The sequence below is a fragment of the Nycticebus coucang genome, chromosome 4 (genome assembly GCF_027406575.1).
Source record: "Nycticebus coucang isolate mNycCou1 chromosome 4, mNycCou1.pri, whole genome shotgun sequence".
Classification (NCBI taxonomy): domain Eukaryota; kingdom Metazoa; phylum Chordata; class Mammalia; order Primates; family Lorisidae; genus Nycticebus; species Nycticebus coucang.
The window spans coordinates 85,734,235-85,744,305 of record NC_069783.1 but is presented as its reverse complement, the minus strand read 5'-3'; the positions used below and the strand labels follow the sequence as shown (position 1 = coordinate 85,744,305).

At 41.9% G+C, this 10,071-nt stretch overlaps 1 protein-coding gene across 1 annotated transcript in view; it reads right to left on the bottom strand.

Annotated features, from left to right (window-relative positions):
• The window catches only part of SMYD1 (SET and MYND domain containing 1), a 227,527-nt gene that overhangs the window by 130,630 nt on the left and 86,826 nt on the right, over window positions 1-10,071 (bottom strand). The window lies entirely within an intron of this gene.

Here is a 10,071-nt window from a genome sequence, read left to right as displayed (position 1 = left end):
AATGTTACCCAGGCTGGAGCACAGTAATGCAGTCATAACTTACTATAGCCTCCACCTCCTGGGCTCACGGGATCCTCCTGCCTCAGCCTCCACAGTAGCTAGGACTACAGGCATGAACCACCACACCCTGCTAGTTTTTAAATTTTTTTTTGTAGAGATGGGTCTCTCTACTGTGGCAGCCACTATGTTGCCCAGGCTGGTTTCAAACTCCTGCATCAAGCAATCCTCCCATGTCTGTCTCTCAAAGTACTGGGAATACACGAGTGAGCCACCATGCCCAGCTGGTGCAGCCACTTTGGGAAAGTTTGGCAGTTCCTCAAAATTTTAAACATAGAATTACTATATGACCTAGCAGTTTCATTCCTAGGTACATACCCAAGAGAACTAAAAATATATGTTCACACAAAATTGTTTGTAACAATACTATACATAATAGCCAAGAAGGAGAAACAACACAAATAACTATCCACAAACTGATAAATGGAAAAACAAAATGTCACATATTCATACAATGGAATATCGTTCAGCCATAAAAAGAGTGAAGTACTGATACATGCTATGACATGAATGATCCTGGAAAACATTATGCTAAGTGAAAGAAGCCTGGTTCTGTTTATATGAAATGTCTTGGAAAGGAGCATGCTGCTGCCACTGGGAAAACAAAACAGTCCAAAAAATGATTTTGGTTCAGACATGACTAACTCACCAGTAAACTTTAGAAATCATTTTGAACAACTCAGGGAAGAACAACAAAGCCTTTTCTGTTACTTCTCTTGTGTATTAATTATGTACTTTTTCCTACTGTTCCACATAAATTCTTCCATTGCTTAATTTGTTTGGAGTAGCAGTGAATAGTCATGCATAATTAATTCAGCTCAGAGATGCCTTTTCATATTCTGATATCTAGTTTTACTCAATAAATTTGAGAAACTAACAGGATAAATTTGAGAAGGGTACAGATAGTTCTGTATTTTTACTTCTGGTGCTGTTCTTTTACTATCTGAGCAGAGTGTGTGTTTATAAGAGATGTGGTAATGACTGGATTTTCTGCAGGTTTCTCAGTCATGTTTTTTCCTCACCCTGATCCATGGTAAGCATTGCTCTATGTGCATAAAAGCATCTGTGTCAAGTTCAAAGGTTCTTTTGTTCATGCAAATAGGAAAAAAGTCCTTAACCAACTAACCCCACTGAAATCAAGTAAAAATAAGCCTTGTATGCCTAAATAAGGAGGTTTTTTTTTTTTTTTTTTTTTTTTGTGGTTTTTGGCCGGGGCTGGGTTTGAACCCGCCACCTCCGGCATATGGGACCAGCGCCCTACTCCTTGAGCCACAGGTGCCGCCCAATAAGGAGTTTTATAGGCTGCTGGTACATCTTCTCATTCTTCTCTCCAGAGAGAGATTACTCATTAAGTAACATCCCTCTTCCAAGGGAGAGGGGTAAGATTTCACTAGATTGATTACCCTAAATGCAAGGAATGTCCCCAGGAAAGAGAAAATGGGATTAACTCTCCAAATCTCTCTGGAGGTCTCTACCTTTGGAGAGACACTATTACCAATTTCCAAGACCTTGGCGATTCAAACATGCTCTTTGTTCAGAAAGCCTGCACCATTCAAAACCATGAAATCGTTACACAGAATTTTTTCCCAACACCTGAAGGCACAGCAGCCATCTTGCACCATGAGCAGGAAAGCCACAAGCTAATGATGAAGAAGCAAAAAGACAGGAGGAGCATAGGACCTTGGTGGCTTCCTTGAGCAACTGAGCAAGCCCTGTACTTGCTTTTTTAAACCTTGATTTCTCTTATTAGGAGCCATACAATATCCTAACTGCTATATTTCTTCTGCTAGAAGCTAACAGGATGAAAAAAAGCAAAAAAGAAAAAAGTGTGAGGAGGACAATCATTACAAAAAGGTTACTAAAGAGGAGCCAGTGCCCATAGCACAGTGGTTACGGCACCAGCCACATACACTGAGGCTGGTGGGTTCAAACCCGGCCTAGGCCTGCTGAACAACAATGACAACTACAATAACAACAACAACAACAACAACAAAAATAGCTGGGCATTGTGGCGGGCACCTGTAGTCCCAGCTACTTAGGAGGCTGAGGCAAGAGAATCGCTTAGGCTTAAGAGTTTGAGGTTGTGAGTTGTGACGCACAGCACTCTACGGAGGGTGACATGATGAGACTCTGTCTCAAATAAATAAATAAATAAATAAAATGAAGAGGTGCCATGTCATCTTCAGTGCAACACACCCTGCACAGAACTCTTCACTCTCCCCTACTCTCATTCTATAAATGGCCCCACCACTGGGTCGGTTGCTCAAGCTCCTAAGAAGGCATTCTTGAATTTTCACTTCCCATGTCCACATCCAATCCATCAGCAAGACCTAAGCATTCTACCCATAAAATGTATGGTCCACTTCCACCTCGCCACCTCCTACCCACCCACACCCCTACTGTCTCTGCCCTCCCACCCCACAGTTCACTCTTCCAGCAGCAGGACTGATCCAAGCATACTGGTGATTAAAGCCCAAACAGTTCTTGTCACTATTAGAGTTCAGTTCAGAGCCCATGTGGTCCTGAGTGATTTCTCCAGTCTTACCTAAAACACTCCAGCTCTCACCTACTATGATGATTAAGCAGTATTTAGATTTCTTCCTTTCTAGAACAAGCCAGGCTTTCTCTGCTAAAAGCTGTCCCCTAGCATTTTTGGTGTTTTGTTAGGTTTTGTATTGTTTTGCCATAAGGTGTTGCTCTGTCACCCTGGCTAGAGTAACCTCAAACTCCTGGGCTCAAATTATCCTCCTGCCTTACTTTGCCTGTCTAGTCACTGGGACTACAGGTGTGCACCCCCACACCAAGCTGATTTTTCTTTTTTTTAAATAGAGACAGGGTCTCACTCTTGCTCAGACTGATCTTAAACTTCTGAGCTCAAATGATCATCCCATCTCAGCCTCCCTAAGTGCTAGGATTATAGGCATGGGCCACCACGCCTGGTCACCAGCATCTTCTATAGTCGGTGCCTTCTCACAACCAAAGTATCAACATTGTTACCTTCTTAGAGAAGCTTTCCTGATCTTTCTCCCTTTCCTGTTTCTATCAAATTACCCTTCTTATTTTCTTTGTAGCACTTAATACAGTCTGAAGGCGCCTTGTGTATTTTTTGTTATGTTTATTGTCTACTCCCAGTAGAACATGAGCTGCTTGGGAGCAGGACCCTGGCCCATTCACCACTGTGCCTACAGCCCCTGGTACCAGCCACTGGAGCTCTTAAGAAGTTTTGGTTTCAAGGCTGGATGCGGTGGCTCACGCCTGTAATCCAAGCACTCAGGGAGGATAAGGCAAGTGGATTGCTTGAGCTCAGGAGTTCAAGACCATCCTGAGCAAGAGGGAGACCCTGACTAAAAATAGCCCAGCATTGTGGTGGGCACCTGTAGTCCCACCTACTTGGGAGGCTGAGCAAGAGGATCCCTTGAGCCCAGGATTTTGAGGTTCCTGTGAACTATGACGCCACAGCACTCTACTGAGGGCGACGAAGTGAGACTGTCTCAAAAAAAAAAAGAAGTGTTGGTTTTGGTAAGTGTGACAGCCACCTATCTTTTAGGAATGAAATGATAGATACTGTTTTGTCACTTCAGAATGGCCGTAGAGCAGCCTGAGAAGCCCACCTGCCCACAGTAACTCTATCATGTCACTGCTTACTATCTTCATAGGCCATTGATTGCTATTAGTTCATGCACTTGCTAGTTATCATTCTCACCTTTCTTTTTTTTTGAGACAGAGCTTTGCTCTGTCTCCCTGGCTGGAGTGCATTGGCATCATTGTAGCTCAATGTAACCTCAAACTCCTTGGCTGAAGTGATCCTTCTGCCTCAGCCCCCAGAGGAGAGCTGGGACAATAGGCACACACCACCCTGCCTGGTTAATTTTTCTATTTTTAGTAGAGACGGGGTCTCCCGCTTGCTCAGGCTGGCCTTCAACTACTGAGCTCAAGGAATCCTCTTGCCTCCGCCTCACAGAGTGCTGGGATTACAGACGTGAGCCACTGTACCCCACCTCTCCCCTCTCTATTCTAACAGCAGCTCTAAAAGAGCAGGGACCTTATTTGTTGTCTCCAACATTTTTTCCCCAGCACCTGGAACAGTAACTGGCAATACTCAATGTATGCATGTTGAATGAATGAATAAAATGCATAAGAAAACAAAACTGACTTGTTTAAACAGTCGGCCAGCTGAAGGCACCAAGTCAGCCCAAAGCCTATCTGCAAAACTTGATTTGCCTAATATGAAATTCCACAGTTGGTGGCCATGATAAACACCCATGTAAAAACAGTGTTTAGCAAAGACATTCCAAGCTTCAGAAAGAGAACACACTTTGGCAGTTGAGTACACCGATAACTAGATAATCTTTACAGGTTGAAGTGGACACAAATGCAGAAAGAAAACCTATAGACTGCATAACTTCATTTTCACTCTGGACAAGCCAAGCAAGCATTTTTTGGCATATAACGGATGGCATAAAACAAGTTTTCTGCCCTTCAGGAGCTCGTAGTATGGGGAGCAGAAGGAGAGGAACAGATAGAGATGCACAGGCCAGGCTGGCCTGGTGGCATACACCTGTAATCCTAGCACACTGGGAGGATTGCTTGAGCTCAGGAGTCTGAGACCAGTCTGAGCAAGAGCAAAACCCCCTCTCTAAAAATTGCTGGGCATTGTAGCCGGCACCTGTAGTCCCAGCTACTGGGGAGGCTGAGGCAAAAGGATTGCTTGAGCCTAAGAGTCTGAGGTTGCTGTGAGCTATGATGCCATAGCACTCTACCCAGGGTTACAAAGTGAGATTGTGTCTCAAAAAAAAGAAAGAAAGAAAGAAAGAAAAAAGGCTTAGCACCTGTGGCTCAAGCGGCTAAGGCGCCAGCCACATACACCTGAGCTGGCGGGTTCAAATCCAGCCTGGGCCCACCAAACAACAATGACAGCTGCAACCAAAAAATAGCCAGGCGTTGTGACAGGTGCCTGTAGTCCCAGCTACTTGGGAGGCGGAGGCAGGAGAATCCCTTGAGCCCAAGAGTTGGAGGTTGCTGTGAGCTGTGATGCCACAGCACTCTACCCAGGGCGACAGCTTGAGGCTCTGTCTCAAAAAAAAAAAAAGAAAGAAAGAAAAGAAAAAAGAGAGAGAGATGCACAGGCCAGCTGATAAGTGCTATAAGGGAAGCAAGCACAGGGAGTGGAGGGGCCACAGAAGATGGCCACCGATCTAGCCTTTGTGACTTGCATTTGTAGCCATAGGTGGAACTGAAGAGGGCTTCTTTTACCTGCCCACACCAGGCAGAAAGCTGGCTGATGACGTGTTTGGCACCCGTCTCTCCTACACAGTACTAGCACCATAAGTTGGACCTTTCTGCTCTTTGTTTTGGCAAGGTAGTTACATTCACTGCCACTAGATGGAAGTGCTTAGTCAATAGTGCTTGCAACAAGTGTTTTATTACAAAGTTCTGATTTGAGGGGTTTTGTTTGTTTGTTTGTTTTGGCAGCAGGTGGGGGCGGTGGGAGGGTTCCGTAGGAGTGGCAACACAATTTTACAGATTAAAAAGAAAATTTCCTTTAATACATCATGTTGTATAGGGCATATATATTCATTTACCAAAAAAGGCTAAAAAATTAAGCAAATACTAGAGTGTATAGGCTAGTCTATCCATACTTGATTGGAAATTATTGCAGAGAGGGAGAGAACAATAAATGTTTCCCCAGAAAATTGTCAACACTGAATTTTTCCATGCAATTATCTTTCCTTACTATGTCTTCCGCTACCTCCTGGCCAGACACCAGTGTACTAGTTAACTTTTTTCTTGATCTCCAAGTAGCAGTGTCTTCTATCACTTTTGCCCATTCCCCCAGATTCTCTGTTAAGTAGATGATGATTGGAAAGCAGCAACTGCTTAAAAATGTTTGTAATACGTTAGAATCAGAAAGTATTTAATAGACTATAGTCTTAGACCTTACAGATGCAACAAATAAAGTTGGGGTCTCATCTCCAAGGTCACCTGACTCCTTTGACAATATAGGCATACCTTGGTTTGGTTCCAGACCACAGCAATAAAGTGACTATTGCAGTAAAGGAAGTCACGTGAAACATTTTTATTTTCCAGTACATATAAAAGTTATATTTCTATTGAACAATAGTCTAGTAAATATACACTAACATTATGTCTAAATAAAGTACATACCTTAGGGCAGCACCTTGGCTCAAGGAGTAGGGCATCGGTGCCATATACCAGAGGTGGCGGGTTCAAACCCACCCCGGCCAAAAAGCTGCAAAAGAAAAAGAAAGTATGTACCTTAGTTTTAAAATACCTTATTCGGTGGTACCTGTTACTCAGTGGGTAGGGCGCCAGCCACATATATCAAGGCTGGCAGGTTCAAATCTGGCCTGGGCCAGCTAAAACAAAAGTGACAACTGCAACAAAAAAATAGCCAGGAGTGTGTGGGCACCTGTAGTCCCAGCTACTTGGGAGGCTGAAGCAAGAGAATCACTTAAGCCCAAGAGTTTGAGGTTGCTGTGAGCTGTGACAGCATGGCACTCTACCCAGGGCGACAGCTTGAGACTCTGTCTCAAAAAAATAAAAAAAATAAATAAATAACTTGTTGCTAAAAATGCTAATGACCATCTGAACCTTCAATGAGTAATCTTTTTGCTGGTGGAGGGTCTTGCCTCAGTGTTGATGGCTGCCAATTGATTAGGGTGGCAGTTGCTAAAGTTGGGGTGACCATGGCAATTTCTTAGAATACAACAACAGTGACATTTGCTGCATCAATATATTCTTCCTTTCACAAAAGATTTCTCTGGGCATGTGATGCTGTTCAATAGCATTTTACCCACAGTAGAACTTCTTTCAAAATCGGAGTTTGTCCTCTCAAACCCTGCTGCTGATTTATCCACTAAGCTTATGTAACATTCCAAATCCTTTGTCATTTCAACAATGTTCATAGCACCTACACCAGGAGTAGATTTGGTCTGAAGAAACCATTTTCTTTGCTCATCTATAAGAAGCAACTCCTCAATTATTTTCACGCTAGTAGATAAGCTCAATAAAGGTCATATTGCCCCGCCTCCACCCCCAAAAAGCAACTTCTCATCTGTTCAAGTTTTATCATGAGATTGAAGCAATTCAGTCATATCTCAGGCTCCACTTCTGAGAGTGTCATTTTCCTCAATGTATGTGTGTGGCACCTTTATTGAAAATCAGTTGGCTACAAATATGTGGATTTATTTCTGGTTCTTTATTCTGTTCCCCTGGTCTATGTGTCTGTTTTTATACCTATACCATGTTGTAGCTTTTTAGTATATTTTGAAGTCAGGTAGTCTGACTTTTGCTTTGTTCTTTTTGCTCAGAATTGCTTTGGCTATTTAAAGTCTTTTGTGATACCATGCAAATTGTTATTTCTATTTCTGTGAAGAATGTGTTTAATATTTTGATAGAGATTGCATTGAATCTGAAGCTATCTTTGGGTAGTAGGATCATTTTAATAATATAGCATGGAATGTTTTTCCATTTTTTGTTTCCTCTTCAATTTCTTTTATCAGTGTTTTATAGTTTTCCTTATAGAGATATTTCACCTTTTTATTTAAATTTATACCTAGGTATTTTATATTTTTGTAGCTATTATAAGTTGGATTGCATTCTTGATTCTTTTTTCAGCATTTCATTATTGGTGTATAGAAATGCTGATTTTTGTATGTCTTCTTTTCATCTTGCAACCTTTCTGAACTCATTTATCAGTCCTAACAGTTTTTTGGTGAAATCTTTAGATTTTTATCTTATTATATAAGATTATGTCATTTGCAAAAAGGGACAATTTGACTTCCTCTTTTCCAACTTCAATGCCCTTTAATTCTTCTAAAAGCATTATTGCTCTGGTTAGGGCTTCCATTATTATGTGAATAGGAGTGGTGAGAGTGAACATCCTTATCTTGTTTCAAATCTTAAAGGAAAGGCTTCCAGCTTCTCCCCATTCAGCACGGTATTAGCTACGAGTTTGTTATATATGGCCTGTACTGTGTTGAGGTATGTTGCTTCTATACCTACTTTGTTGAGTTTTTTTATCATGAAGACAGGTTGAATTTTATCATATGTTTTTTCTGTATCTATTAACGTGATCATAAGGTTTTTGTCCTTCATTCTATTGATGTAATGTTTTGCATCTATTGATTTATGTACATTGAATCATCCTTGCATTCCTGGGATAAATTCCACCTAATCATGATGCATTATCTTTTCCATATGCTATTGGATTTGATTTGGTGGTATTTTGTAGAAGATGTTTGCATCTATGTTGATCAGGAATATTGGCCTGTAGTTTTCTTTGTTGTGTCCTGTCTGGTTAATGCTGAACTTGGAAAATGAGTTAGAAAGAATTCCCTCCTCTTCGAGTTTTTTTTTTTTTTTTTTTTTTTTGGCCGGGGCTGGGTTTGAACCCACCACCCTCGGCATATGGGGCTGGTGCCCTACTCCTTGAGCCACAGGCGCCGCCCAGCCTCTTCGAGTTTTTTAAATAGCCTATGCACACCATATAAAGTTTTTTTTTCTTTTTTTTTTTTTTTTTGTGGTTTTTTGGCCAGGGCTGGGTTTGAACCCGCCACCTCCGGCATATGGGACCGGCGCCCTACTCCTTGAGCCACAGGCGCCGCCCGCACACCATATAAAGTTTATCCATATCAGCAATAAAACTACTTTGCTCTCTTACCACTTATGTGTTCACTGGAATAGGACTTTCAATTTCCTTCAAGAGCTTTTTCTTACATTTATAACTTGGCTAACAATTTGGCACAAGAGGCTTAACTTTTGGCCTATGTTGGCTTTCATCATGCCTTCCTCACTAAAGCTTAATTATTCCTATCTTTTGATTTAAAGGAAGAGATATGTGATTCTTGCACTTTCACTTAAACACTTAAAGGCCTTTGTAAGGTTACTAATTGGCCTAATCTTTTTGTTGTTGTTGTTGTGTCTCATGGAATAGTAAGGCCCAAGGAGGGGGAGAGAGATGAGGGAATGGCAGGTTGGTGGAGTGGTCAGAACACACACAACATTAAGTTCATCATCTCACATGGGCACAGTTTGTGGTACTCCGAGACACTTACAATAGTAATGTCAAAGCACACTGATCGCAGACCACCATAACAGATACAACAATAATGTAAAAGTTTAATATTGTGAGAATGACCAATGTATGACACAGAAACACAATACTGTTGGAAAAAATGGCACCAATAGGCTTGCTCCACACAGGGTTGCCATAAACCTTCCATTTGTAAAAAGCACAATATCTGCAAAGTGCCATAAAGCAAAACTCAATAAAATGAAGTATGCCATAATCTCCTTTTGATCGGATAAAGAGTCTTACTTCTTATTAATCAAACCAGTACTATCTCCAGTTTTCATAACTTTAACCCTAAAAGTATCAGATCTCTTGTAAGGCAAAGTTATTCACTCAATAACGATGCATTAAGCATTCGTGGGTGCAAAGTACTGCAACTGAGTGTGGTGGTCTCAGCCTTGGAGACACAAGTGGGGGAAGCAGAAAATATACACAGCTGAGTCCCTCAGCAGAAGAATGACTTTTCTTGAAAAAGTGAACACAAATGAAAGAACAAATAAAAAATCATGGAGTGGGGCAGCGCCTATAGCTCAAAGGAGTAGGGTGCTGGCCCCATATGCCGGAGGTGGCCGGTTCAAACCCAGCCCCGGCCAAAAACTACAAAAAAAAAGAAAAAAAATCATGGAGTGTATAATCAACACCTCTTGAGCTTGAAAAATGATACAGAGTGAAAAGTGTGTAGCTAAAGGAGTGAAAACACCAGCACATAGAAGAGGAGAGGCAGAGAGGCCGGAGGGGGACCTTGTAAGTCAAGAGAATGCAGAGGTCCCCTCCCTTTCCCGCACATTCCTATTGAGAAGTTTTATGTGGGATTGCTAGGTTTATTGTGGGCTCAGAGCAGCTGTGCAGCTGTGGAAGGCAGTTGGGCACATGAGCCATAGGCCAGCTCTCCAGTGCCCTACCCCCAGGCAAGCAGAGAT